General features: G+C 43.0%; 26 non-coding genes across 26 annotated transcripts; all 26 read right to left on the bottom strand.

The window, feature by feature from the left end:
- Positions 1 to 678: 678 nt before the first annotated feature.
- Positions 679 to 761, bottom strand: TRNAL-AAG (transfer RNA leucine (anticodon AAG)). Its single transcript has one exon. It is a non-coding gene; the product is annotated as a tRNA-Leu (tRNA).
- A 189-nt stretch (positions 762 to 950) lies between these two features.
- Positions 951 to 1,033, bottom strand: TRNAL-CAG (transfer RNA leucine (anticodon CAG)). The gene has a single exon. It is a non-coding gene; the product is annotated as a tRNA-Leu (tRNA).
- A 632-nt stretch (positions 1,034 to 1,665) lies between these two features.
- TRNAL-UAG (transfer RNA leucine (anticodon UAG)) lies at positions 1,666 to 1,748 on the bottom strand. The gene has a single exon. It is a non-coding gene; the product is annotated as a tRNA-Leu (tRNA).
- Positions 1,749 to 3,761: 2,013 nt separating this feature from the next.
- TRNAL-UAG (transfer RNA leucine (anticodon UAG)) lies at positions 3,762 to 3,844 on the bottom strand. Its single transcript has one exon. It is a non-coding gene; the product is annotated as a tRNA-Leu (tRNA).
- A 1,298-nt stretch (positions 3,845 to 5,142) lies between these two features.
- On the bottom strand, positions 5,143 to 5,225 carry TRNAL-CAG (transfer RNA leucine (anticodon CAG)). The gene has a single exon. It is a non-coding gene; the product is annotated as a tRNA-Leu (tRNA).
- Positions 5,226 to 5,857: 632 nt separating this feature from the next.
- Positions 5,858 to 5,940, bottom strand: TRNAL-UAG (transfer RNA leucine (anticodon UAG)). Its single transcript has one exon. It is a non-coding gene; the product is annotated as a tRNA-Leu (tRNA).
- A 1,298-nt stretch (positions 5,941 to 7,238) lies between these two features.
- TRNAL-CAG (transfer RNA leucine (anticodon CAG)) lies at positions 7,239 to 7,321 on the bottom strand. Its single transcript has one exon. It is a non-coding gene; the product is annotated as a tRNA-Leu (tRNA).
- A 632-nt stretch (positions 7,322 to 7,953) lies between these two features.
- TRNAL-UAG (transfer RNA leucine (anticodon UAG)) lies at positions 7,954 to 8,036 on the bottom strand. Its single transcript has one exon. It is a non-coding gene; the product is annotated as a tRNA-Leu (tRNA).
- Positions 8,037 to 9,060: 1,024 nt separating this feature from the next.
- On the bottom strand, positions 9,061 to 9,143 carry TRNAL-AAG (transfer RNA leucine (anticodon AAG)). Its single transcript has one exon. It is a non-coding gene; the product is annotated as a tRNA-Leu (tRNA).
- Positions 9,144 to 10,047: 904 nt separating this feature from the next.
- Positions 10,048 to 10,130, bottom strand: TRNAL-UAG (transfer RNA leucine (anticodon UAG)). The gene has a single exon. It is a non-coding gene; the product is annotated as a tRNA-Leu (tRNA).
- Positions 10,131 to 11,155: 1,025 nt separating this feature from the next.
- TRNAL-AAG (transfer RNA leucine (anticodon AAG)) lies at positions 11,156 to 11,238 on the bottom strand. Its single transcript has one exon. It is a non-coding gene; the product is annotated as a tRNA-Leu (tRNA).
- A 189-nt stretch (positions 11,239 to 11,427) lies between these two features.
- Positions 11,428 to 11,510, bottom strand: TRNAL-CAG (transfer RNA leucine (anticodon CAG)). The gene has a single exon. It is a non-coding gene; the product is annotated as a tRNA-Leu (tRNA).
- Positions 11,511 to 13,523: 2,013 nt separating this feature from the next.
- On the bottom strand, positions 13,524 to 13,606 carry TRNAL-CAG (transfer RNA leucine (anticodon CAG)). Its single transcript has one exon. It is a non-coding gene; the product is annotated as a tRNA-Leu (tRNA).
- A 632-nt stretch (positions 13,607 to 14,238) lies between these two features.
- Positions 14,239 to 14,321, bottom strand: TRNAL-UAG (transfer RNA leucine (anticodon UAG)). Its single transcript has one exon. It is a non-coding gene; the product is annotated as a tRNA-Leu (tRNA).
- Positions 14,322 to 15,619: 1,298 nt separating this feature from the next.
- Positions 15,620 to 15,702, bottom strand: TRNAL-CAG (transfer RNA leucine (anticodon CAG)). Its single transcript has one exon. It is a non-coding gene; the product is annotated as a tRNA-Leu (tRNA).
- Positions 15,703 to 16,334: 632 nt separating this feature from the next.
- TRNAL-UAG (transfer RNA leucine (anticodon UAG)) lies at positions 16,335 to 16,417 on the bottom strand. Its single transcript has one exon. It is a non-coding gene; the product is annotated as a tRNA-Leu (tRNA).
- A 1,026-nt stretch (positions 16,418 to 17,443) lies between these two features.
- Positions 17,444 to 17,526, bottom strand: TRNAL-CAG (transfer RNA leucine (anticodon CAG)). The gene has a single exon. It is a non-coding gene; the product is annotated as a tRNA-Leu (tRNA).
- A 632-nt stretch (positions 17,527 to 18,158) lies between these two features.
- On the bottom strand, positions 18,159 to 18,241 carry TRNAL-UAG (transfer RNA leucine (anticodon UAG)). Its single transcript has one exon. It is a non-coding gene; the product is annotated as a tRNA-Leu (tRNA).
- A 1,026-nt stretch (positions 18,242 to 19,267) lies between these two features.
- On the bottom strand, positions 19,268 to 19,350 carry TRNAL-AAG (transfer RNA leucine (anticodon AAG)). Its single transcript has one exon. It is a non-coding gene; the product is annotated as a tRNA-Leu (tRNA).
- Positions 19,351 to 19,539: 189 nt separating this feature from the next.
- Positions 19,540 to 19,622, bottom strand: TRNAL-CAG (transfer RNA leucine (anticodon CAG)). Its single transcript has one exon. It is a non-coding gene; the product is annotated as a tRNA-Leu (tRNA).
- A 632-nt stretch (positions 19,623 to 20,254) lies between these two features.
- On the bottom strand, positions 20,255 to 20,337 carry TRNAL-UAG (transfer RNA leucine (anticodon UAG)). Its single transcript has one exon. It is a non-coding gene; the product is annotated as a tRNA-Leu (tRNA).
- A 1,026-nt stretch (positions 20,338 to 21,363) lies between these two features.
- Positions 21,364 to 21,446, bottom strand: TRNAL-AAG (transfer RNA leucine (anticodon AAG)). The gene has a single exon. It is a non-coding gene; the product is annotated as a tRNA-Leu (tRNA).
- A 189-nt stretch (positions 21,447 to 21,635) lies between these two features.
- TRNAL-CAG (transfer RNA leucine (anticodon CAG)) lies at positions 21,636 to 21,718 on the bottom strand. The gene has a single exon. It is a non-coding gene; the product is annotated as a tRNA-Leu (tRNA).
- A 632-nt stretch (positions 21,719 to 22,350) lies between these two features.
- On the bottom strand, positions 22,351 to 22,432 carry TRNAL-CAG (transfer RNA leucine (anticodon CAG)). The gene has a single exon. It is a non-coding gene; the product is annotated as a tRNA-Leu (tRNA).
- A 632-nt stretch (positions 22,433 to 23,064) lies between these two features.
- On the bottom strand, positions 23,065 to 23,147 carry TRNAL-UAG (transfer RNA leucine (anticodon UAG)). The gene has a single exon. It is a non-coding gene; the product is annotated as a tRNA-Leu (tRNA).
- Positions 23,148 to 24,174: 1,027 nt separating this feature from the next.
- TRNAL-AAG (transfer RNA leucine (anticodon AAG)) lies at positions 24,175 to 24,257 on the bottom strand. The gene has a single exon. It is a non-coding gene; the product is annotated as a tRNA-Leu (tRNA).
- Positions 24,258 to 24,472: the final 215 nt, after the last annotated feature.

The raw sequence follows: 24,472 nt of genomic DNA, 5'->3' as shown, positions 1-24,472 counted from the left end.
AGAATTTCTAGTTCCTTGCTGGAAACAAGAGAGCAGGCCTTGTTTCAGATCAACTGTCCCTAGCAAGGAACGTCTGAGCACATCCATTCTTTTGCTCTCTAGCCCCTGGCTTGGGACTCACCCTCACTGGCTAGGAGTGAAGTTCTGCATACCAACGTTGAATAGAAGGTATGTTTGTGATTGGTTTGAGATGGGTGGGAGGTCAAGAACAGGGAAAAGCAAGTCACCTTCCCTTCTAGTGTCCTCTTCTATGCCTACCTGCCGTTCACTCACTCTGTCTTTGTTTCATTCTCTCCTTCCTCAACACCCCATCTCACTCACTGGCTCTATCATTTGTGCTCTTTCCCCTTGCTCTTCATTTCATAGTGGAAACATCTCTTGAATGGATCATTAGAAAATGAGGTTACATAAAATTAAAAATCTACTTATTGGAAACCAAAAATATCACAAGACTGAATGTAAGCCATTTCTTCAATAAAAGGGATTTTTTAGGCACCCCCCAAAAAACACATAAAACACCACTAGTGCTAGAAGAATATTATACGAGCTTGAAGACAGAATTGGGCAAATTCATTTGCAGTTGAAACTGAAGTTTGGTACTTATTCAGATATTATATGCACTGCCAATTTTTAGCTGAGATTCTGAAGGAACGCAGTGACAAAATGGACTTAAAGTTTTGTCAGAAGTGGGATTCGAACCCACGCCTCCAGGAGAGACTGCGGCCTTAACGCAGCGCCTTAGACCACTCGGCCATCCTGACCACATGTTGCTTGTCCATCTACATAGTGAGAAAGATAGTGTGAACAAAAAAAACACACATCTTAGGCCATAAGTGGCTATAGCAAGAAAAAAACTCACTGCACTTTTCCAAAAAGACAACCATATAAGCCCATGTGAGGGAAATGATCTGATTTTCTCCCTCAAGAAAAAAGAAGATTAAACACAGGTTTGTCAGAAGTGGGATTTGAACCCACGCCTCCAGAAGAGACTGCGACCTGAACGCAGCGCCTTAGACCACTCGGCCATCCTGACTTGCATTTGCAGCACCTTCCACAAGCCAGACAGCCATGCAAGTTTGGTACCGAAAAGGCATGCCCTCAATTTATTTATCCCATTATAAGCATTTCCAACAGATCTTTGAACAATCCATACAGAGCAGTACCTATGAAGAACTCTTTAGACCTTTAAAGCATACAAAGAGAAAGTGCTATTCACCAGCCACTTGAACGGCCCAAAGCTGCTTTGAAATTGAGTCAACAGCCACATCTTGGCTGACTAAAGCAAATTCAACAAGGGAGCTCAATGTCACAACATAGGGTGGAATACGCAAATCTAAGCAGCCCCTGATCACAGCCCTGAGGACATTGCTGTAAGTGTGCTGGAGTACAGCTGTCTACCAGGTGCTTGGCATTCTTCCAAATTTGCATGGCCTGTCTGGCCAGGGAATACAAGAGCATGACTCTTCTAGATAAGCTCTTACATGGGTCCTAAGCTCATTTGGTAAGGATTGCACTTTATCAGCAAGACTTTGTACAACAGAAATATATGAGAAACCCAAGCTCTCTTGACTAGACAAGGACGAAATAACGTCCCAGGTGAAGACGAACAGATGCAACTTCCATCAGATGTTATCCTGATGAAGAAGATTATATCTCCAAAAGTCATGTCAGAAGTGGGATTCGAACCCACACCTCCAGAGGAGACTGCGGCCTAAACACAGCGCCTTAGACCACTCGGCCATCCTGACAGAGGAGAGTCCTAAGAAATGTATAAAAGTCACTCAGAAATTTCTGCGTCCATGCAAGCTTGAAATAATGTCAACCTTCAAACACAAGGTGCAACTTTTTGCACAGGACAATAAACACAGAAGATCACATATGAAAGCATTTCATTTCACAGGTGTACTGTTTTTATGCTTTTAGAATAACTTATACCTCTCACCAGCTATTTAGGGTTCTGTATCCTACTCACAAAATTACCTTGCCTGCGACCTCTCTCTTTATACACAAACAACTACTGCTCAGGAAGTAGGAAGGCAGAAGGTGGGGCAGTTTATGCAAATTTATGCTGTCAATGTGCCTTGCAGATTCATGCAGAATTTCTAGTTCCTTGCTGGAAACAAGAGAGCAGGCCTTGTTTCAGATCAACTGTCCCTAGCAAGGAACGTCTGAGCACATCCATTCTTTTGCTCTCTAGCCCCTGGCTTGGGACTCACCCTCACTGGCTGAGGAGTGAAGTTCTGCATACCAACGTTGAATAGAAGGTATGTTTGTGATTGGTTTGAGATGGGTGGGAGGTCAAGAGCAGGGAAAAGCAAGTCACCTTCCCTTCTAGTCTCCTCTTCTATGCCTACCTGCCGTTCACTCACTCTGTCTTTGATTCATTCTCTCCTTCCTCAACACCCCATCTCACTCACTGGCTCTATCATTTGTGCTCTTTCCCCTTGCTCTTCATTTCATAGTGGAAACATCTCTTGAATGGATCATTAGAAAATGAGGTTACATAAAATTAAAAATCTACTTATTGGAAACCAAAAATATCACAAGACTGAATGTAAGCCATTTCTTCAATAAAAGGGATTTTTTAGGCACCCCCCAAAAAACACATAAAACACCACTAGTGCTAGAAGAATATTATACGAGCTTGAAGACATAATTGGGCAAATTCATTTGCAGTTGAAACTGAAGTTTGGTACTTATTCAGATATTATATGCACTGCCAATTTTTAGCTGAGATTCTGAAGGAACGCAGAGACAAAATGGACTTAAACTTTTGTCAGAAGTGGGATTCAAACCCACGCCTCCAGGAGAGACTGCGGCCTTAATGCAGTGCCTTAGACCACTCGGCCATCCTGACCACAAGTTGCTTGTTCATCTACATAGTGAGAAAGATAGTGTGAACAAAAAAAACACACATCTTAGGCCATGAGTGGCTATAGCAAGAAAAAAACTCACTGCACTTTTCCAAAAAGACAACCATATAAGCCCATGTGAGGGAAATGATCTGATTTTCTCCCTCAAGAAAAAAGAAGATTAAACACAGGTTTGTCAGAAGTGGGATTTGAACCGACGCCTCCAGAAGAGACTGCGACCTGAACGCAGCGCCTTAGACCACTCGGCCATCCTGACTTGCATTTGCAGCACCTTCCACAAGCCACACAGCCATGCAAGTTTGGTACCGAAAAGGCATGCCCTCAATTTATTTATCCCATTATAAACATTTCCAACAGATCTTTGAACAATCCATACAGAGCAGTACCTATGAAGAACTCTTTAGACCTTTAAAGCGTACAAAGAGAAAGTGCTATTCACCAGCCACTTGAACGGCCCAAAGCTGCTTTGAAATTGAGTCAACAGCCACATCTTGGCTGACTAAAGCAAATTCAACAAGGGAGCTCAATGTCACAACATAGGGTGGAATACGCAAATCTAAGCAGCCCCTGATCACAGCCCTGAGGACATTGCTGTAAGTGTGCTGGAGTACAGCTGTCTACCAGGTGCTTGGCATTCTTCCAAATTTGCATGGCCTGTCTGGCCAGGGAATACAATAGCATGACTCTTCTAGATGAGCTCTTACATGGGTCCTAAGGTCATTTGGTAAGGATTGCACTTTATCAGCAAGACTTTGTACAACAGAAATATATGAGAAACCCAAGCTCTCTTGACTAGACGAGGACGGAATAACGTCCCAGGTGAAGACGAACAGATGCAACTTCCATCAGATGTTATCCTGATGAAGAAGATTATATCTCCAAAAGTCATGTCAGAAGTGGGATTCGAACCCACGCCTCCAGAGGAGACTGCGGCCTAAACACAGCGCCTTAGACCACTCGGCCATCCTGACAGTGGAGAGTCCTAAGAAATGTATAAAAGTCACTCAGAAATTTCTGCGTCCATGCAAGCTTGAAATAATTTCAACCTTCAAACACAAGGTGCAACTTTTTGCACAGGACAATAAACACAGAAGATCACATATGAAAGCATTTCATTTCACAGGTGTACTGTTTTTATGCTTTTAGAATAACTTATACCTCTCACCAGCTATTTAGGGTTCTGTATCCTACTCACAAAATTATCTTGCCTGCGACCTCTCTCTTTATACACAAACAACTATTGCTCAGGAAGTAGGAAGGCAGAAGGTGGGGCAGTTTATGCAAATTTATGCTGTCAATGTGCCTTGCAGATTCATGCAGAATTTCTAGATCCTTGCTGGAAACAAGAGAGCAGGCCTTGTTTCAGATCAACTGTCCCTAGCAAGGAACGTCTGAGCACATCCATTCTTTTGCTCTCTAGCCCCTGGCTTGGGACTCACCCTCACTGGCTGAGGAGTGAAGTTCTGCATACCAACGTTGCATAGAAGGTATGTTTGTGATTGGTTTGAGATGGGTGGGAGGTCAAGAGCAGGGAAAAGCAAGTCACTTTCACTTCTAGTCTCCTCTTCTATGCCTACCTGCCGTTCACTCACTCTGTCTTTGTTTCATTCTCTCCTTCCTCAACACCCCATCTCACTCACTGGCTCTATCATTTGTGCTCTTTCCCCTTGCTCTTCATTTCATAGTGGAAACATCTCTTGAATGGATCATTAGAAAATGAGGTTACATAAAATTAAAAATCTACTTATTGGAAACCAAAAATATCACAAGACTGAATGTAAGCCATTTCTTCAATAAAAGGGATTTTTTAGGCACCCCCCAAAAAACACATAAAACACCACTAGTGCTAGAAGAATATTATACGAGCTTGAAGACAGTATTGGGCAAATTCATTTGCAGTTGAAACTGAAGTTTGGTACTTATTCAGATATTATATGCACTGCCAATTTTTAGCTGAGATTCTGAAGGAACGCAGTGACAAAATGGACTTAAAGTTTTGTCAGAAGTGGGATTCAAACCCACGCCTCCAGGAGAGACTGCGGCCTTAATGCAGTGCCTTAGACCACTCGGCCATCCTGACCACAAGTTGCTTGTTCATCTACATAGTGAGAAAGATAGTGTGAACAAAAAAAACACACATCTTAGGCCATGAGTGGCTATAGCAAGAAAAAAACTCACTGCACTTTTCCAAAAAGACAACCATATAAGCCCATGTGAGGGAAATGATCTGATTTTCTCCCTCAAGAAAAAAGAAGATTAAACACAGGTTTGTCAGAAGTGGGATTTGAACCCACGCCTCCAGAAGAGACTGCGACCTGAACGCAGCGCCTTAGACCACTCGGCCATCCTGACTTGCATTTTCAGTACCTTCCACAAGCCAGACAGCCATGCAAGTTTGGTACCGAAAAGGCATGCCCTCAATTTATTTATCCCATTATAAGCATTTCCAACAGATCTTTGAACAATCCATACAGAGCAGTACCTATGAAGAACTCTTTAGACCTTTAAAGCGTACAAAGAGAAAGTGCTATTCACCAGCCACTTGAACGGCCCAAAGCTGCTTTGAAATTGAGTCAACAGCCACATCTTGGCTGACTAAAGCAAATTCAACAAGGGAGCTCAATGTCACAACATAGGGTGGAATACGCAAATCTAAGCAGCCCCTGATCACAGCCCTGAGGACATTGCTGTAAGTGTGCTGGAGTACAGCTGTCTACCAGGTGCTTGGCATTCTTCCAAATTTGCATGGCCTGTCTGGCCAGGGAATACAAGAGCATGACTCTTCTAGATGAGCTCTTACATGGGTCCTAAGCTCATTTGGTAAGGATTGCACTTTATCAGCAAGACTTTGTACCACAGAAATATATGAGAAACCCAAGCTCTCTTGACTAGACGAGGACGGAATAACGTCCCAGGTGAAGACGAACAGATGCAACTTCCATCAGATGTTATCCTGATGAAGAAGATTATATCTCCAAAAGTCATGTCAGAAGTGGGATTCGAACCCACGCCTCCAGAGGAGACTGCGGCCTAAACACAGCGCCTTAGACCACTCGGCCATCCTGACAGTGGAGAGTCCTAAGAAATGTATAAAAGTCACTCAGAAATTTCTGCGTCCATGCAAGTTTGAAATAATTTCAACCTTCAAACACAAGGTGCAACTTTTTGCACAGGACAATAAACACAGAAGATCACATATGAAAGCATTTCATTTCACAGGTGTACTGTTTTTATGCTTTTAGAATAACTTATACCTCTCACCAGCTATTTAGGGTTCTGTATCCTACTCACAAAATTACCTTGCCTGCGACCTCTCTCTTTATACACAAACAACTACTGCTCAGGAAGTAGGAAGGCAGAAGGTGGGGCAGTTTATGCAAATTTATGCTGTCAATGTGCCTTGCAGATTCATGCAGAATTTCTAGTTCCTTGCTGGAAACAAGAGAGCAGGCCTTGTTTCAGATCAACTGTCCCTAGCAAGGAACGTCTGAGCACATCCATTCTTTTGCTCTCTAGCCCCTGGCTTGGGACTCACCCTCACTGGCTGAGGAGTGAAGTTCTGCATACCAACGTTGAATAGAAGGTATGTTTGTGATTGGTTTGAGATGGGTGGGAGGTCAAGAGCAGGGAAAAGCAAGTCACCTTCCCTTCTAGTCTCCTCTTCTATGCCTACCTGCCGTTCACTCACTCTGTCTTTGTTTCATTCTCTCCTTCCTCAACACCCCATCTCACTCACTGGCTCTATCATTTGTGCTCTTTCCCCTTGCTCTTCATTTCATAGTGGAAACATCTCTTGAATGGATCATTAGAAAATGAGGTTACATAAAATTAAAAATCTACTTATTGGAAACCAAAAATATCACAAGACTGAATGTAAGCCATTTCTTCAATAAAAGGGATTTTTTAGGCACCCCCCAAAAAACACATAAAACACCACTAGTGCTAGAAGAATATTATACGAGCTTGAAGACAGAATTGGGCAAATTCATTTGCAGTTGAAACTGAAGTTTGGTACTTATTCAGATATTATATGCACTGCCAATTTTTAGCTGAGATTCTGAAGGAACGCAGAGACAAAATGGACTTAAAGTTTTGACAGAAGTGGGATTCGAACCCACGCCTCCAGGAGAGACTGCGGCCTTAATGCAGTGCCTTAGACCACTCGGCCATTCTGACCACAAGTTGCTTGTTCATCTACAGAGTGAGAAAGATAGTGTGAACAAAAAAAACACACATCTTAGGCCATGAGTGGCTATAGCAAGAAAAAAACTCACTGCACTTTTCCAAAAAGACAACCATATAAGCCCATGTGAGGGAAATGATCTGATTTTCTCCCTCAAGAAAAAAGAAGATTAAACACAGGTTTGTCAGAAGTGGGATTTGAACCCACGCCTCCAGAAGAGACTGCGACCTGAACGCAGCGCCTTAGACCACTCGGCCATCCTGACTTGCATTTGCATCACCTTCCACAAGCCAGACAGCCATGCAAGTTTGGTACCGAAAAGGCATGCCCTCAATTTATTTATCCCATTATAAGCATTTCCAACAGATCTTTGAACAATCCATACAGAGCAGTACCTATGAAGAACTCTTTAGACCTTTAAAGCGTACAAAGAGAAAGTGCTATTCACCAGCCACTTGAACGGCCCAAAGCTGCTTTGAAATTGCGTCAACAGCCACATCTTGGCTGACTAAAGCAAATTCAACAAGGGAGCTCAATGTCACAACAATGGGTGGAATACGCAAATCTAAGCAGCCCCTGATCACAGCCCTGAGGACATTGCTGTAAGTGTGCTGGAGTACAGCTGTCTACCAGGTGCTTGGCATTCTTCCAAATTTGCATGGCCTGTCTGGCCAGGGAATACAAGAGAATGACTCTTCTAGATGAGCTCTTACATGGGTCCTAAGCTCATTTGGTAAGGATTGCACTTTATCAGCAAGACTTTGTAAAACAGAAATATATGAGAAACCCAAGCTCTCTTGACTAGACGAGGACGGAATAACGTCCCAGGTGAAGACGAACAGATGCAACTTCCATCAGATGTTATCCTGATGAAGAAGATTATATCTCCAAAAGTCATGTCAGAAGTGGGATTCGAACCCACGCCTCCAGAGGAGACTGCGGCCTAAACACAGCGCCTTAGACCACTCGGCCATCCTGACAGTGGAAAGTCCTAAGAAATGTATAAAAGTCACTCAGAAATTTCTGCGTCCATGCAAGCTTGAAATAATTTCAACCTTCAAACACAAGGTGCAACTTTTTGCACAGGACAATAAACACAGAAGATCACATATGAAAGCATTTCATTTCACAGGTGTACTGTTTTTATGCTTTTAGAATAACATACCTCTCACCAGCTATTTAGGGTTCTGTATCCTACTCACAAAATTATCTTGCCTGCGACCTCTCTCTTTATACACAAACAACTATTGCTCAGGAAGTAGGAAGGCAGAAGGTGGGGCAGTTTATGCAAATTTATGCTGTCAATGTGCCTTGCAGATTCATGCAGAATTTCTAGATCCTTGCTGGAAACAAGAGAGCAGGCCTTGTTTCAGATCAACTGTCCCTAGCAAGGAACGTCTGAGCACATCCATTCTTTTGCTCTCTAGCCCCTGGCTTGGGACTCACCCTCACTGGCTGAGGAGTGAAGTTCTGCATACCAACGTTGCATAGAAGGTATGTTTGTGATTGGTTTGAGATGGGTGGGAGGTCAAGAGCAGGGAAAAGCAAGTCACCTTCACTTCTAGTCTCCTCTTCTATGCCTACCTGCCGTTCACTCACTCTGTCTTTGTTTCATTCTCTCCTTCCTCAACACCCCATCTCACTCACTGGCTCTATCATTTGTGCTCTTTCCCCTTGCTCTTCATTTCATAGTGGAAACATCTCTTGAATGGATCATTAGAAAATGAGGTTACATAAAATTAAAAATCTACTTATTGGAAACCAAAAATATCACAAGACTGAATGTAAGCCATTTCTTCAATAAAAGGGATTTTTTAGGCACCCCCCAAAAAACACATAAAACACCACTAGTGCTAGAAGAATATTATACGAGCTTGAAGACAGAATTGGGCAAATTCATTTGCAGTTGAAACTGAAGTTTGGTACTTATTCAGATATTATATGCACTGCCAATTTTTAGCTGAGATTCTGAAGGAACGCAGTGACAAAATGGACTTAAAGTTTTGTCAGTAGTGGGATTCGAACCCACGCCTCCAGGAGAGACTGCGGCCTTAACGCAGCGCCTTAGACCACTCGGCCATCCTGACCACATGTTGCTTGTCCATCTACATAGTGAGAAAGATAGTGTGAACAAAAAAAACACACATCTTAGGCCATAAGTGGCTATAGCAAGAAAAAAACTCACTGCACTTTTCCAAAAAGACAACCATATAAGCCCATGTGAGGGAAATGATCTGATTTTCTCCCTCAAGAAAAAAGAAGATTAAACACAGGTTTGTCAGAAGTGGGATTTGAACCGACGCCTCCAGAAGAGACTGCGACCTGAACGCAGCGCCTTAGACCACTCGGCCATCCTGACTTGCATTTGCAGCACCTTCCACAAGCCACACAGCCATGCAAGTTTGGTACCGAAAAGGCATGCCCTCAATTTATTTATCCCATTATAAACATTTCCAACAGATCTTTGAACAATCCATACAGAGCAGTACCTATGAAGAACTCTTTAGACCTTTAAAGCGTACAAAGAGAAAGTGCTATTCACCAGCCACTTGAACGGCCCAAAGCTGCTTTGAAATTGAGTCAACAGCCACATCTTGGCTGACTAAAGCAAATTCAACAAGGGAGCTCAATGTCACAACATAGGGTGGAATACGCAAATCTAAGCAGCCCCTGATCACAGCCCTGAGGACATTGCTGTAAGTGTGCTGGAGTACAGCTGTCTACCAGGTGCTTGGCATTCTTCCAAATTTGCATGGCCTGTCTGGCCAGGGAATACAAGAGCATGACTCTTCTAGATGAGCTCTTACATGGGTCCTAAGCTCATTTGGTAAGGATTGCACTTTATCAGCAAGACTTTGTACAACAGAAATATATGAGAAACCCAAGCTCTCTTGACTAGACGAGGACGGAATAATGTCCCAGGTGAAGACGAACAGATGCAACTTCCATCAGATGTTATCCTGATGAAGAAGATTATATCTCCAAAAGTCATGTCAGAAGTGGGATTCGAACCCACGCCTCCAGAGGAAACTGCGGCCTAAACACAGCGCCTTAGACCACTCGGCCATCCTGACAGTGAAGAGTCTTAAGAAATGTATAAAAGTCACTCAGAAATTTCTGCGTCCATGCAAGCTTGAAATAATTTCAACCTTCAAACACAAGGTGCAACTTTTTGCACAGGACAATAAACACAGAAGATCACATATGAAAGCATTTCATTTCACAGGTGTACTGTTTTTATGCTTTTAGAATAACTTATACCTCTCACCAGCTATTTAGGGTTCTGTATCCTACTCACAAAATTACCTTGCCTGCGACCTCTCTCTTTATACACAAACAACTACTGCTCAGGAAGTAGGAAGGCAGAAGGTGGGGCAGTTTATGCAAATTTATGCTGTCAATGTGCCTTGCAGATTCATGCAGAATTTCTAGTTCCTTGCTGGAAACAAGAGAGCAGGCCTTGTTTCAGATCAACTGTCCCTAGCAAGGAACGTCTGAGCACATCCATTCTTTTGCTCTCTAGCCCCTGGCTTGGGACTCACCCTCACTGGCTAGGAGTGAAGTTCTGCATACCAACGTTGAATAGAAGGTATGTTTGTGATTGGTTTGAGATGGGTGGGAGGTCAAGAACAGGGAAAAGCAAGTCACCTTCCCTTCTAGTGTCCTCTTCTATGCCTACCTGCCGTTCACTCACTCTGTCTTTGTTTCATTCTCTCCTTCCTCAACACCCCATCTCACTCACTGGCTCTATCATTTGTGCTCTTTCCCCTTGCTCTTCATTTCATAGTGGAAACATCTCTTGAATGGATCATTAGAAAATGAGGTTACATAAAATTAAAAATCTACTTATTGGAAACCAAAAATATCACAAGACTGAATGTAAGCCATTTCTTCAATAAAAGGGATTTTTTAGGCACCCCCCAAAAAACACATAAAACACCACTAGTGCTAGAAGAATATTATACGAGCTTGAAGACAGAATTGGGCAAATTCATTTGCAGTTGAAACTGAAGTTTGGTACTTATTCAGATATTATATGCACTGCCAATTTTTAGCTGAGATTCTGAAGGAACGCAGAGACAAAATGGACTTAAAGTTTTGTCAGAAGTGGGATTCGAACCCACGCCTCCAGGAGAGACTGCGGCCTTAATGCAGTGCCTTAGACCACTCGGCCATCCTGACCACAAGTTGCTTGTTCATCTACATAGTGAGAAAGATAGTGTGAACAAAAAAAACACACATCTTAGGCCATGAGTGGCTATAGCAAGAAAAAAACTCACTGCACTTTTCCAAAAAGACAACCATATAAGCCCATGTGAGGGAAATGATCTGATTTTCTCCCTCAAGAAAAAAGAAGATTAAACACAGGTTTGTCAGAAGTGGGATTTGAACCCACGCCTCCAGAAGAGACTGCGACCTGAACGCAGCGCCTTAGACCACTCGGCCATCCTGACTTGCATTTTCAGTACCTTCCACAAGCCAAACAGCCATGCAAGTTTGGTACCGAAAAGGCATGCCCTCAATTTATTTATCCCATTATAAGCATTTCCAACAGATCTTTGAACAATCCATACAGAGCAGTACCTATGAAGAACTCTTTAGACCTTTAATGAGTACAAAGAGAAAGTGCTATTCACCAGCCACTTGAACGGCCCAAAGCTGCTTTGAAATTGAGTCAACAGCCACATCTTGGCTGACTAAAGCAAATTCAACAAGGGAGCTCAATGTCACAACATAGGGTGGAATACACAAATCTAAGCAGCCCCTGATCACAGCCCTGAGGACATTGCTGTAAGTGTGCTGGAGTACAGCTGTCTACCAGGTGCTTGGCATTCTTCCAAATGTGCATGGCCTGTCTGGCCAGGGAATACAAGAGCATGACTCTTCTAGATGAGCTCTTACATGGGTCCTAAGCTCATTTGGTAAGGATTGCACTTTATCAGCAAGACTTTGTAAAACAGAAATATATGAGAAACCCAAGCTCTCTTGACTAGACGAGGACGGAATAACGTCCCAGGTGAAGACGAAGAGATGCAACTTCCATCAGATGTTATCCTGATGAAGAAGATTATATCTCCAAAAGTCATTTCAGAAGTGGGATTCAAACCCACGCCTCCAGAGGAGACTGCAGCCTAAACACAGCGCCTTAGACCACTCGGCCATCCTGACAGTGAAGAGTCCTAAGAAATGTATAAAAGTCACTTAGAAATTTCTGCGTCCATGCAAGCTTGAAATAATTTCAACCTTCAAACACAAGGTGCAACTTTTTGCACAGGACAATAAACACAGAAGATCACATATGAAAGCATTTCATTTCACAGGTGTACTGTTTTTATGCTTTTAGAATAACTTATACCTCTCACCAGCTATTTAGGGTTCTGTATCCTACTCACAAAATTATCTTGCCTGCGACCTCTCTCTTTATACACAAACAACTATTGCTCAGGAAGTAGGAAGGCAGAAGGTGGGGCAGTTTATGGAAATTTATGCTGTCAATGTGCCTTGCAGATTCATGCAGAATTTCTAGATCCTTGCTGGAAACAAGAGAGCAGGCCTTGTTTCAGATCAACTGTCCCTAGCAAGGAACGTCTGAGCACATCCATTCTTTTGCTCTCTAGCCCCTGGCTTGGGACTCACCCTCACTGGCTGAGGAGTGAAGTTCTGCATACCAACGTTGCATAGAAGGTATGTTTGTGATTGGTTTGAGATGGGTGGGAGGTCAAGAGCAGGGAAAAGCAAGTCACCTTCACGTCTAGTCTCCTCTTCTATGCCTACCTGCCGTTCACTCACTCTGTCTTTGTTTCATTCTCTCCTTCCTCAACACCCCATCTCACTCACTGGCTCTATCATTTGTGCTCTTTCCCCTTGCTCTTCATTTCATAGTGGAAACATCTCTTGAATGGATCATTAGAAAATGAGGTTACATAAAATTAAAAATCTACTTATTGGAAACCAAAAATATCACAAGACTGAATGTAAGCCATTTCTTCAATAAAAGGGATTTTTTAGGCACCCCCCAAAAAACACATAAAACACCACTAGTGCTAGAAGAATATTATACGAGCTTGAAGACAGAATTGGGCAAATTCATTTGCAGTTGAAACTGAAGTTTGGTACTTATTCAGATATTATATGCACTGCCAATTTTTAGCTGAGATTCTGAAGGACCGCAGAGACAAAATGGACTTAAAGTTTTGTCAGAAGTGGGATTCAAACCCACGCCTCCAGGAGAGACTGCGGCCTTAATGCAGTGCCTTAGACCACTCGGCCATCCTGACCACAAGTTGCTTGTTCATCTACATAGTGAGAAAGATAGTGTGAACAAAAAAAACACACATCTTAGGCCATGAGTGGCTATAGCAAGAAAAAAACTCACTGCACTTTTCCAAAAAGACAACCATATAAGCCCATGTGAGGGAAATGATCTGATTTTCTCCCTCAAGAAAAAAGAAGATTAAACACAGGTTTGTCAGAAGTGGGATTTGAACCCACGCCTCCAGAAGAGACTGCGACCTGAACGCAGCGCCTTAGACCACTCGGCCATCCTGACTTGCATTTTCAGCACCTTCCACAAGCCAGACAGCCATGCAAGTTTGGTACCGAAAAGGCATGCCCTCAATTTATTTATCCCATTATAAGCATTTCCAACAGATCTTTGAACAATCCATACAGAGCAGTACCTATGAAGAACTCTTTAGACCTTTAAAGCGTACAAAGAGAAAGTGCTATTCACCAGCCACTTGAACGGCCCAAAGCTGCTTTGAAATTGAGTCAACAGCCACATCTTGGCTGACTAAAGCAAATTCAACAAGGGAGCTCAATGTCACAACATAGGGTGGAATACGCAAATCTAAGCAGCCCCTGATCACAGCCCTGAGGACATTGCTGTAAGTGTGCTGGAGTACAGCTGTCTACCAGGTGCTTGGCATTCTTCCAAATTTGCATGGCCTGTCTGGCCAGGGAATACAAGAGCATGACTCTTCTAGATGAGCTCTTACATGGGTCCTAAGCTCATTTGGTAAGGATTGCACTTTATCAGCAAGACTTTGTACCACAGAAATATATGAGAAACCCAAGCTCTCTTGACTAGACGAGGACGGAATAACATCCCAGGTGAAGACGAAGAGATGCAACTTCCATCAGATGTTATCCTGATGAAGAAGATTATATCTCCAAAAGTCATGTCAGAAGTGGGATTCGAACCCACACCTCCAGAGGAGACAGCGGCCTAAACACAGCGCCTTAGACCACTCGGCCATCCTGACAGTGGAGAGTCCTAAGAAATGTATAAAAGTCACTCAGAAATTTCTGCGTCCATGCAAGCTTGAAATAATTTCAACCTTCAAACACAAGGTGCAACTTTTTGCACAGGGCAATAAACACAGAAGATCACATATGAAAGCATTTCATTTCACAGGTGTACTGTTTTTATGCTTTTAGAATAACTTATACCTCTCACCAGCTATTTAGGGTTCTGTATCCTACTCACAAAATTACCTTGCCTGCGACCTCTCTCTTTATACACAAACAACTACTGCTCAGGAAGGAGGAAGGCAGAAGGTGGGGCAGTTTATGCAAATTTATGCTGTCAATGTGCCTTGCAGATTCATGCAGAATTTCTAGTTCCTTGCTGGAAACAAGAGAGCAGGCCTTGTTTCAGATCAACTGTCCCTAGCAGGGAACGTCTGAGCACATCCATTCTTTTGCTCTCTAGCCCCTGGCTTGGGACTCACCCTCACTGGCTGAGGAGTGAAGTTCTGCATACCAACGTTGAATAGAAGGTATGTTTGTGATTGGTTTGAGATGGGTGGGAGGTCAAGAGCAGGGAAAAGCAAGTCCCCTTCCCTTCTAGTCTCCTCTTCTATGCCTACCTGCCGTTCACTCACTCTGTCTTTGTTTCATTCTCTCCTTCCTCAACACCCCATCTCACTCACTGGCTCTATCATTTGTGCTCTTTCCCCTTGCTCTTCATTTCATAGTGGAAACATCTCTTGAATGGATCATTAGAAAATGAGGTTACATAAAATTAAAAATCTACTTATTGGAAACCAAAAATATCACAAGACTGAATGTAAGCCATTTCTTCAATAAAAGGGATTTTTTAGGCACCCCCCAAAAAACACATAAAACACCACTAGTGCTAGAAGAATATTATACGAGCTTGAAGACAGAATTGGGCAAATTCATTTGCAGTTGAAACTGAAGTTTGGTACTTATTCAGATATTATATGCACTGCCAATTTTTAGCTGAGATTCTGAAGGAACGCAGAGACAAAATGGACTTAAAGTTTTGACAGAAGTGGGATTCGAACCCACGCCTCCAGGAGAGACTGCGGCCTTAATGCAGTGCCTTAGACCACTCGGCCATCCTGACCACAAGTTGCTTGTTCATCTACAGAGTGAGAAAGATAGTGTGAACAAAAAAAACACACATCTTAGGCCATGAGTGGCTATAGCAAGAAAAAAACTCACTGCACTTTTCCAAAAAGACAACCATATAAGCCCATGTGAGGGAAATGATCTGATTTTCTCCCTCAAGAAAAAAGAAGATTAAACACAGGTTTGTCAAAAGTGGGATTTGAACCCACGCCTCCAGAAGAGACTGCGACCTGAACGCAGCGCCTTAGACCACTCGGCCATCCTGACTTGCATTTGCAGCACCTTCCACAAGCCAGACAGCCATGCAAGTTTGGTACCGAAAAGGCATGCCCTCAATTTATTTATCCCATTATAAGCATTTCCAACAGATCTTTGAACAATCCATACAGAGCAGTACCTATGAAGAACTCTTTAGACCTTTAAAGCGTACAAAGAGAAAGTGCTATTCACCAGCCACTTGAAAGGCCCAAAGCTGCTTTGAAATTGCGTCAACAGCCACATCTTGGCTGACTAAAGCAAATTCAACAAGGGAGCTCAATGTCACAACATAGGGTGGAATACGCAAATCTAAGCAGCCCCTGATCACAGCCCTGAGGACATTGCTGTAAGTGTGCTGGAGTACAGCTGTCTACCAGGTGCTTGGCATTCTTCCAAATTTGCATGGCCTGTCTGGCCAGGGAATACAAGAGCATGACTCTTCTAGATGAGCTCTTACATGGGTCCTAAGCTCATTTGGTAAGGATTGCACTTTATCAGCAAGACTTTGTACAACAGAAATATATGAGAAACCCAAGCTCTCTTGACTAGACGAGGACGGAATAACGTCCCAGGTGAAGACGAACAGATGCAACTTCCATCAGATGTTATCCCGATGAAGAAGATTATATCTCCAAAAGTCATGTCAGAAGTGGGATTCGAACCCACGCCTCCAGAGGAGACTGCGGCCTAAACACAGCGCCTTAGACCACTCGGCCATCCTGACAGTGGAAAGTCCTAAGAAATGTATAAAAGTCACTCAGAAATTTCTGCGTCCATGCAAGTTTGAAATAATTTCAACCTTCAAACACAAGGTGCAACTTTTTGCACAGGACAATAAACACAGAAGATCACATATGAAAGCATTTCATTTCACAGGTGTACTGTTTTTATGCTTTTAGAATAACTTATACCTCTCACCAGCTATTTAGGGTTCTGTATCCTACTCACAAAATTATCTTGCCTGCGACCTCTCTCTTTATACACAAACAACTATTGCTCAGGAAGTAGGAAGGCAGAAGGTGGGGCAGTTTATGCAAATTTATGCTGTCAATGTGCCTTGCAGATTCATGCAGAATTTCTAGATCCTTGCTGGAAACAAGAGAGCAGGCCTTGTTTCAGATCAACTGTCCCTAGCAAAGAACGTCTGAGCACATCCATTCTTTTGCTCTCTAGCCCCTGGCTTGGGACTCACCCTCACTGGCTGAGGAGTGAAGTTCTGCATACCAACGTTGCATAGAAGGTATGTTTGTGATTGGTTTGAGATGGGTGGGAGGTCAAGAGCAGGGAAAAGCAAGTCACCTTCACTTCTAGTCTCCTCTTCTATGCCTACCTGCCGTTCACTCACTCTGTCTTTGTTTCATTCTCTCCTTCCTCAACACCCCATCTCACTCACTGGCTCTATCATTTGTGCTCTTTCCCCTTGCTCTTCATTTCATAGTGGAAACATCTCTTGAATGGATCATTAGAAAATGAGGTTACATAAAATTAAAAATCTACTTATTGGAAACCAAAAATATCACAAGACTGAATGTAAGCCATTTCTTCAATAAAAGGGATTTTTTAGGCACCCCCCAAAAAACACATAAAACACCACTAGTGCTAGAAGAATATTATACGAGCTTGAAGACAGAATTGGGCAAATTCATTTGCAGTTGAATCTGAAGTTTGGTACTTATTCAGATATTATATGCACTGCCAATTTTTAGCTGAGATTCTGAAGGAACGCAGTGACAAAATGGACTTAAAGTTTTGTCAGAAGTGGGATTTGAACCCACGCCTCCTGAAGAGACTGCAACCTGAACGCAGCGCCTTAGACCACTCGGCCATCCTGACTTGCATTTGCAGCACCTTTCACAAGCCAGACAGCCATGCAAGTTTGGTACCGAAAAGGCATGCCCTCAATTTATTTATCCCATTATAAGCATTTCCAACAGATCTTTGAACAATCCATACAGAGCAGTACCTATGAAGAACTCTTTAGACCTTTAAAGCGTACAAAGAGAAAGTGCTATTCACCAGCCACTTGAACGGCCCAAAGCTGCTTTGAAATTGAGTCAACAGCCACATCTTGGCTGACTAAAGCAAATTCAACAAGGGAGCTCAATGTCACAACATAGGGTGGAATACGCAAATCTAAGCAGCCCCTGATCACAGCCCTGAGGACATTGCTGTAAGTGTGCTGGAGTACAGCTGTCTACCAGGTGCTTGGCATTCTTCCAAATTTGCATGGCCTGTCTGGCCAGGGAATACAAGAGCATGACTCTTCTAGATGAGCTCTTACATGGGTCCTAAGCTCATTTGGTAAGGATTGCACTTTATCAGCAAGACTTTGTACAACAGAAATATATGAGAAACCCAAGCTCTCTTGACTAGACGAGGACGGAATAACGTCCCAGGTGAAGACGAACAGATGCAACTTCCATCAGATGTTATCCTGATGAAGAAGATTATATCTCCAAAAGTCATGTCAGAAGTGGGATTCGAACCCACGCCTCCAGAGGAGACTGCGGCCTAAACACAGCACCTTAGACCACTCGGCCATCTTGACAGTGGAGAGTCCTAAGAAATGTATAAAAGTCACTCAGAAATTTCTGCGTCCATGCAAGCTTGAAATAATTTCAACCTTCAAACACAAGGTGCAACTTTTTGCACAGGACAATAAACACAGAAGATCACATATGAAAGCATTTCATTTCACAGGTGTACTGTTTTTATGCTTTTAGAATAACTTATACCTCTCACCAGCTATTTAGGGTTCTGTATCCTACTCACAAAATTACCTTGCCTGCGACCTCTCTCTTTATACACAAACAACTATTGCTCAGGAAGTAGGAAGGCAGAAGGTGGGGCAGTTTATGCAAATTTATGCTGTCAATGTGCCTTGCAGATTCATGCAGAATTTCTAGATCCTTGCTGGAAACAAGAGAGCAGGCCTTGTTTCAGATCAACTGTCCCTAGCAAAGAACGTCTGAGCACATCCATTCTTTTGCTCTCTAGCCCCTGGCTTGGGACTCACCCTCACTGGCTGAGGAGTGAAGTTCTGCATACCAACGTTGCATAGAAGGTATGTTTGTGATTGGTTTGAGATGGGTGGGAGGTCAAGAGCAGGGAAAAGCAAGTCACCTTCACTTCTAGTCTCCTCTTCTATGCCTACCTGCCGTTCACTCACTCTGTCTTTGTTTCATTCTCTCCTTCCTCAACACCCCATCTCACTCACTGGCTCTATCATTTGTGCTCTTTCCCCTTGCTCTTCATTTCATAGTGGAAACATCTCTTGAATGGATCATTAGAAAATGAGGTTACATAAAATTAAAAATCTACTTATTGGAAACCAAAAATATCACAAGACTGAATGTAAGCCATTTCTTCAATAAAAGGGATTTTTTAGGCACCCCCCAAAAAACACATAAAACACCACTAGTGCTAGAAGAATATTATACGAGCTTGAAGACAGAATTGGGCAAATTCATTTGCAGTTGAATCTGAAGTTTGGTACTTATTCAGATATTATATGCACTGCCAATTTTTAGCTGAGATTCTGAAGGAACGCAGTGACAAAATGGACTTAAAGTTTTGTCAGTAGTGGGATTCGAACCCACGCCTCCAGGAGAGACTGCGGCCTTAACGCAGCGCCTTAGACCACTCGGCCATCCTGACCACATGTTGCTTGTCCATCTACATAGTGAGAAAGATAGTGTGAACAAAAAAAACACACATCTTAGGCCATAAGTGGCTATAGCAAGAAAAAAACTCACTGCACTTTTCCAAAAAGACAACCATATAAGCCCATGTGAGGGAAATGATCTGATTTTCTCCCTCAAGAAAAAAGAAGATTAAACACAGGTTTGTCAGAAGTGGGATTTGAACCCACGCCTCCAGAAGAGACTGCAACCTGAACGCAGCGCCTTAGACCACTCGGCCATCCTGACTTGCATTTGCAGCACCTTTCACAAGCCAGACAGCCATGCAAGTTTGGTACCGAAAAGGCATGCCCTCAATTTATTTATCCCATTATAAGCATTTCCAACAGATCTTTGAACAATCCATACAGAGCAGTACCTATGAAGAACTCTTTAGACCTTTAAAGCGTACAAAGAGAAAGTGCTATTCACCAGCCACTTGAACGGCCCAAAGCTGCTTTGAAATTGAGTCAACAGCCACATCTTGGCTGACTAAAGCAAATTCAACAAGGGAGCTCAATGTCACAACATAGGGTGGAATACGCAAATCTAAGCAGCCCCTGATCACAGCCCTGAGGACATTGCTGTAAGTGTGCTGGAGTACAGCTGTCTACCAGGTGCTTGGCATTCTTCCAAATTTGCATGGCCTGTCTGGCCAGGGAATACAAGAGCATGACTCTTCTAGATGAGCTCTTACATGGGTCCTAAGCTCATTTGGTAAGGATTGCACTTTATCAGCAAGACTTTGTACAACAGAAATATATGAGAAACCCAAGCTCTCTTGACTAGACGAGGACAGAATAACGTCCCAGGTGAAGACGAACAGATGCAACTTCCATCAGATGTTATCCTGATGAAGAAGATTATATCTCCAAAAGTCATGTCAGAAGTGGGATTCGAACCCACGCCTCCAGAGGAGACTGCGGCCTAAACACAGCGCCTTAGACCACTCGGCCATCTTGACAGTGGAGAGTCCTAAGAAATGTATAAAAGTCACTCAGAAATTTCTGCGTCCATGCAAGCTTGAAATAATTTCAACCTTCAAACACAAGGTGCAACTTTTTGCACAGGACAATAAACACAGAAGATCACATATGAAAGCATTTCATTTCACAGGTGTACTGTTTTTATGCTTTTAGAATAACTTATACCTCTCACCAGCTATTTAGGGTTCTGTATCCTACTCACAAAATTACCTTGCCTGCGACCTCTCTCTTTATACACAAACAACTACTGCTCAGGAAGTAGGAAGGCAGAAGGTGGGGCAGTTTATGCAAATTTATGCTGTCAATGTGCCTTGCAGATTCATGCAGAATTTCTAGTTCCTTGCTGGAAACAAGAGAGCAGGCCTTGTTTCAGATCAACTGTCCCTAGCAAGGAACGTCTGAGCACATCCATTCTTTTGCTCTCTAGCCCCTGGCTTGGGACTCACCCTCACTGGCTGAGGAGTGAAGTTCTGCATACCAACGTTGAATAGAAGGTATGTTTGTGATTGGTTTGAGATGGGTGGGAGGTCAAGAACAGGGAAAAGCAAGTCACCTTCCCTTCTAGTCTCCTCTTCTATGCCTACCTGCCGTTCACTCACTCTGTCTTTGTTTCATTCTCTCCTTCCTCAACACCCCATCTCACTCACTGGCTCTATCATTTGTGCTCTTTCCCCTTGCTCTTCATTTCATAGTGGAAACATCTCTTGAATGGATCATTAGAAAATGAGGTTACATAAAATTAAAAATCTACTAATTGGAAACCAAAAATATCACAAGACTGAATGTAAGCCATTTCTTCAATAAAAGGGATTTTTTAGGCACCCCCCAAAAAACACATAAAACACCACTAGTGCTAGAAGAATATTATAAGAGCTTGAAGACAGAATTGGGCAAATTCATTTGCAGTTGAAACTGAAGTTTGGTACTTATTCAGAAATGATATGCACTGCCAATTTTTAGCTGATATTCTGAAGGAACGCAGAGACAAAATGGACTTAAAGTTTTGTCAGAAGTGGGATTTGAACCCACGCCTCCAGGAGAGACTGCGGCCTTAACGCAGCGCCTTAGACCACTCGACCATCCTGACCACATGTTGCTTGTCCATCTACATAGTGAGAAAGATAGTGTGAACAAAAAAAACACACATCTTAGGCCATAAGTGGCTATAGCAAGAAAAAACCTCACTGCACTTTTCCAAAAAGACAACCATATAAGCCCATGTGAGGGAAATGATCTGATTTTCTCCCTCAAGAAAAAAGAAGATTAAACACAGGTTTGTCAGAAGTGGGATTTGAACCCACGCCTCCAGAAGAGACTGCGACCTGAACGCAGCGCCTTAGACCACTCGGCCATCCTGACTTGCATTTGCAGCACCTTCCACAAGCCAGACAGCCATGCAAGTGGGGTACCGAAAAGGCATGCCCTCAATTTATTTATCCCATTATAAGCATTTCTAACAGATCTTTGAACAATCCATACAGAGCAGTACCTATGAAGAACTCTTTAGACCTTTAAAGCGTACAAAGAGAAAGTGCTATTCACCAGCCACTTGAACGGCGCAAAGCTGCTTTGAAATTGAGTCAACAGCCACATCTTGGCTGACTAAAGCAAATTCAACAAGGGAGCTCAATGTCACAACATAGGGTGGAATACGCAAATCTAAGCAGCCCCTGATCACAGCCCTGAGGACATTGCTGTATGTGTGCTGGAGTACAGCTGTCTACCAGGTGCTTGGCATTCTTCCAAATTTGCATGGCCTGTCTGGCCAGGGAATACAAGAGCATGACTCTTCTAGATGAGCTCTTACATGGGTCCTAAGCTCATTTGGTAAGGATTGCACTTTATCAGCAAGACTTTGTACAACAGAAATATATGAGAACCCCAAGCTCTCTTGACTAGACGAGGACGGAATAACGTCCCAGGTGAAGACGAACAGATGCAACTTCCATCAGATGTTATCCTGATGAAGAAGATTATATCTCCAAAAGTCATGTCAGAAGTGGGATTCGAACCCACGCCTCCAGAGGAGACTGCGACCTGAACGCAGCGCCTTAGACCACTCGGCATCCTGACTTGCATTTGCAGCACCTTCCACAAGCCAGACAGCCATGCAAGTTTGGTACCGAAAAGGCATGCCCTCAATTTATTTATCCCATTATAAGCATTTCCAACAGATCTTCGAACAATCCATACAGAGCAGTACCTATGAAGAACTCTTTAGACCTTTAAAGCGTACAAAGAGAAAGTGCTATTCACCAGCCACTTGAACGGCGCAAAGCTGCTTTGAAATTGAGTCAACAGCCACATCTTGGCTGACTAAAGCAAATTCAACAAGGGAGCTCAATGTCACAACATAGGGTGGAATACGCAAATCTAAGCAGCCCCTGATCACTGCCCTGAGGAAATTGCTGTAAGTGTGCTGGAGTCCAGCTGTCTACCAGGTGCTTGGCATTCTTCCAAATTTGTATGGCCTGTCTGGCCAGGGAATACAAGAGAATGACTCTTCTAGATGAGCTCTTACATGGGTCATAAGCTCATTTGGTAAGGATTGCACTTTATCAGCAAGACTTTGTACAACAGAAATATATGAGAAACCCAAGCTCTCTTGACTAGACGAGGACAGAATAACGTCCCAGGTGAAGACGAACAGAAGCAACTTCCATCAGATGTTATCCTGATGAAGAAGATTATATCTCCAAAAGTCATTTCAGAAGTGGGATTCGAACCCACGCCTCCAGAGGAGACTGCGGCCTAAACACAGCGCCTTAGACCACTCGGCCATCCTGACAGTGAAGAGTCCTAAGAAATGTATAAAAGTCACTCTGAAATTTCTGCGTCCATGCAAGCTTGAAATAATTTCAACCTTCAAACACAAGGTGCAACTTTTTGCACAGGACAATAAACACAGAAGATCACATATGAAAGCATTTCATTTCACAGGTGTACTGTTTTTATGCTTTTAGAATAACTTATACCTCTCACCAGCTATTTAGGGTTCTGTATCCTACTCACAAAATTACCTTGCCTGCGACCTTTCTCTCTATACACAAACAACTACTGCTCAGGAAGTAGGAAGGCAGAAGGTGGGGCAGTTTATGCAAATTTATGCTGGCAATGTGCCTTGCACATTCATGCAGAATTTCTAGATCCTTGCTGGAAACAAGAGAGCAGGCCTTGTTTCAGATCAACTGTCCCTAGCAAGGAACGTCTGAGCACATCCATTCTTTTGCTCTCTAGCCCCTGGCTTGGGACTCACCCTCACTGGCTGAGGAGTGACGTTCTGCATACCAACGTTGCATAGAAGGTATGTTTGTGATTGGTTTGAGATGGGTGGGAGGTCAAGAGCAGGGAAAAGCAAGTCACTTTCACTTCTAGTCTCCTCTTCTATGCCTACTTGCCGTTCACTCACTCTGTCTTTGTTTCATTCTCTCCTTCCTCAACACCCCATCTCACTCACTCGCTCTATCATTTGTGCTCTTTCCCCTTGCTCTTCATTTCATAGTGGAAACATCTCTTGAATGGATCATTAGAAAATGAGGTTACATAAAATTAAAAATCTACTTATTGGAAACCAAAAATATCACAAGACTGAATGTAAGCCATTTCTTCAATAAAAGGGAGTTTTTTAGGCACCCCCCGAAAAACACATAAAACACCACTAGTGCTAGAAGAATATTATAAGAGCTTGAAGACAGAATTGGGCAAATTCATTTGCAGTTGAAACTGAAGTTTGGTACTTATTCAGATATTGTATGCACTGCCAATTTTTAGCTGAGATTCTGAAGGAACCCAGAGACAAAATGGACTTAAAGTTTTGTCAGAAGTGGGATTCGAACCCACGCCTCCAGGAGAGACTGCAGCCTTAACACAGCGCCTTAGACCACTCGGCCATCCTGACCACATGTTGCTTGTCCATCTACATAGTGAGAAAGACAGTGTGAACAAAAAAACACACATCTTAGGCCATAAGTGGCTATAGCAAGAAAAATAACTCACTGCACTTTTCCAAAAAGACAACCATATAAGCCCATGTGAGGGAAATGATCTGATTTTCTCCCTCAAGAAAAATGAAGATTAAACACAGGTTTGTCAGAAGTGGGATTTGAACGCACG

This window comes from Lissotriton helveticus, chromosome 8, assembly GCF_964261635.1.
Source record: "Lissotriton helveticus chromosome 8, aLisHel1.1, whole genome shotgun sequence".
Classification (NCBI taxonomy): domain Eukaryota; kingdom Metazoa; phylum Chordata; class Amphibia; order Caudata; family Salamandridae; genus Lissotriton; species Lissotriton helveticus.
This window is presented reverse-complemented; position numbering and strand designations above follow the sequence as displayed.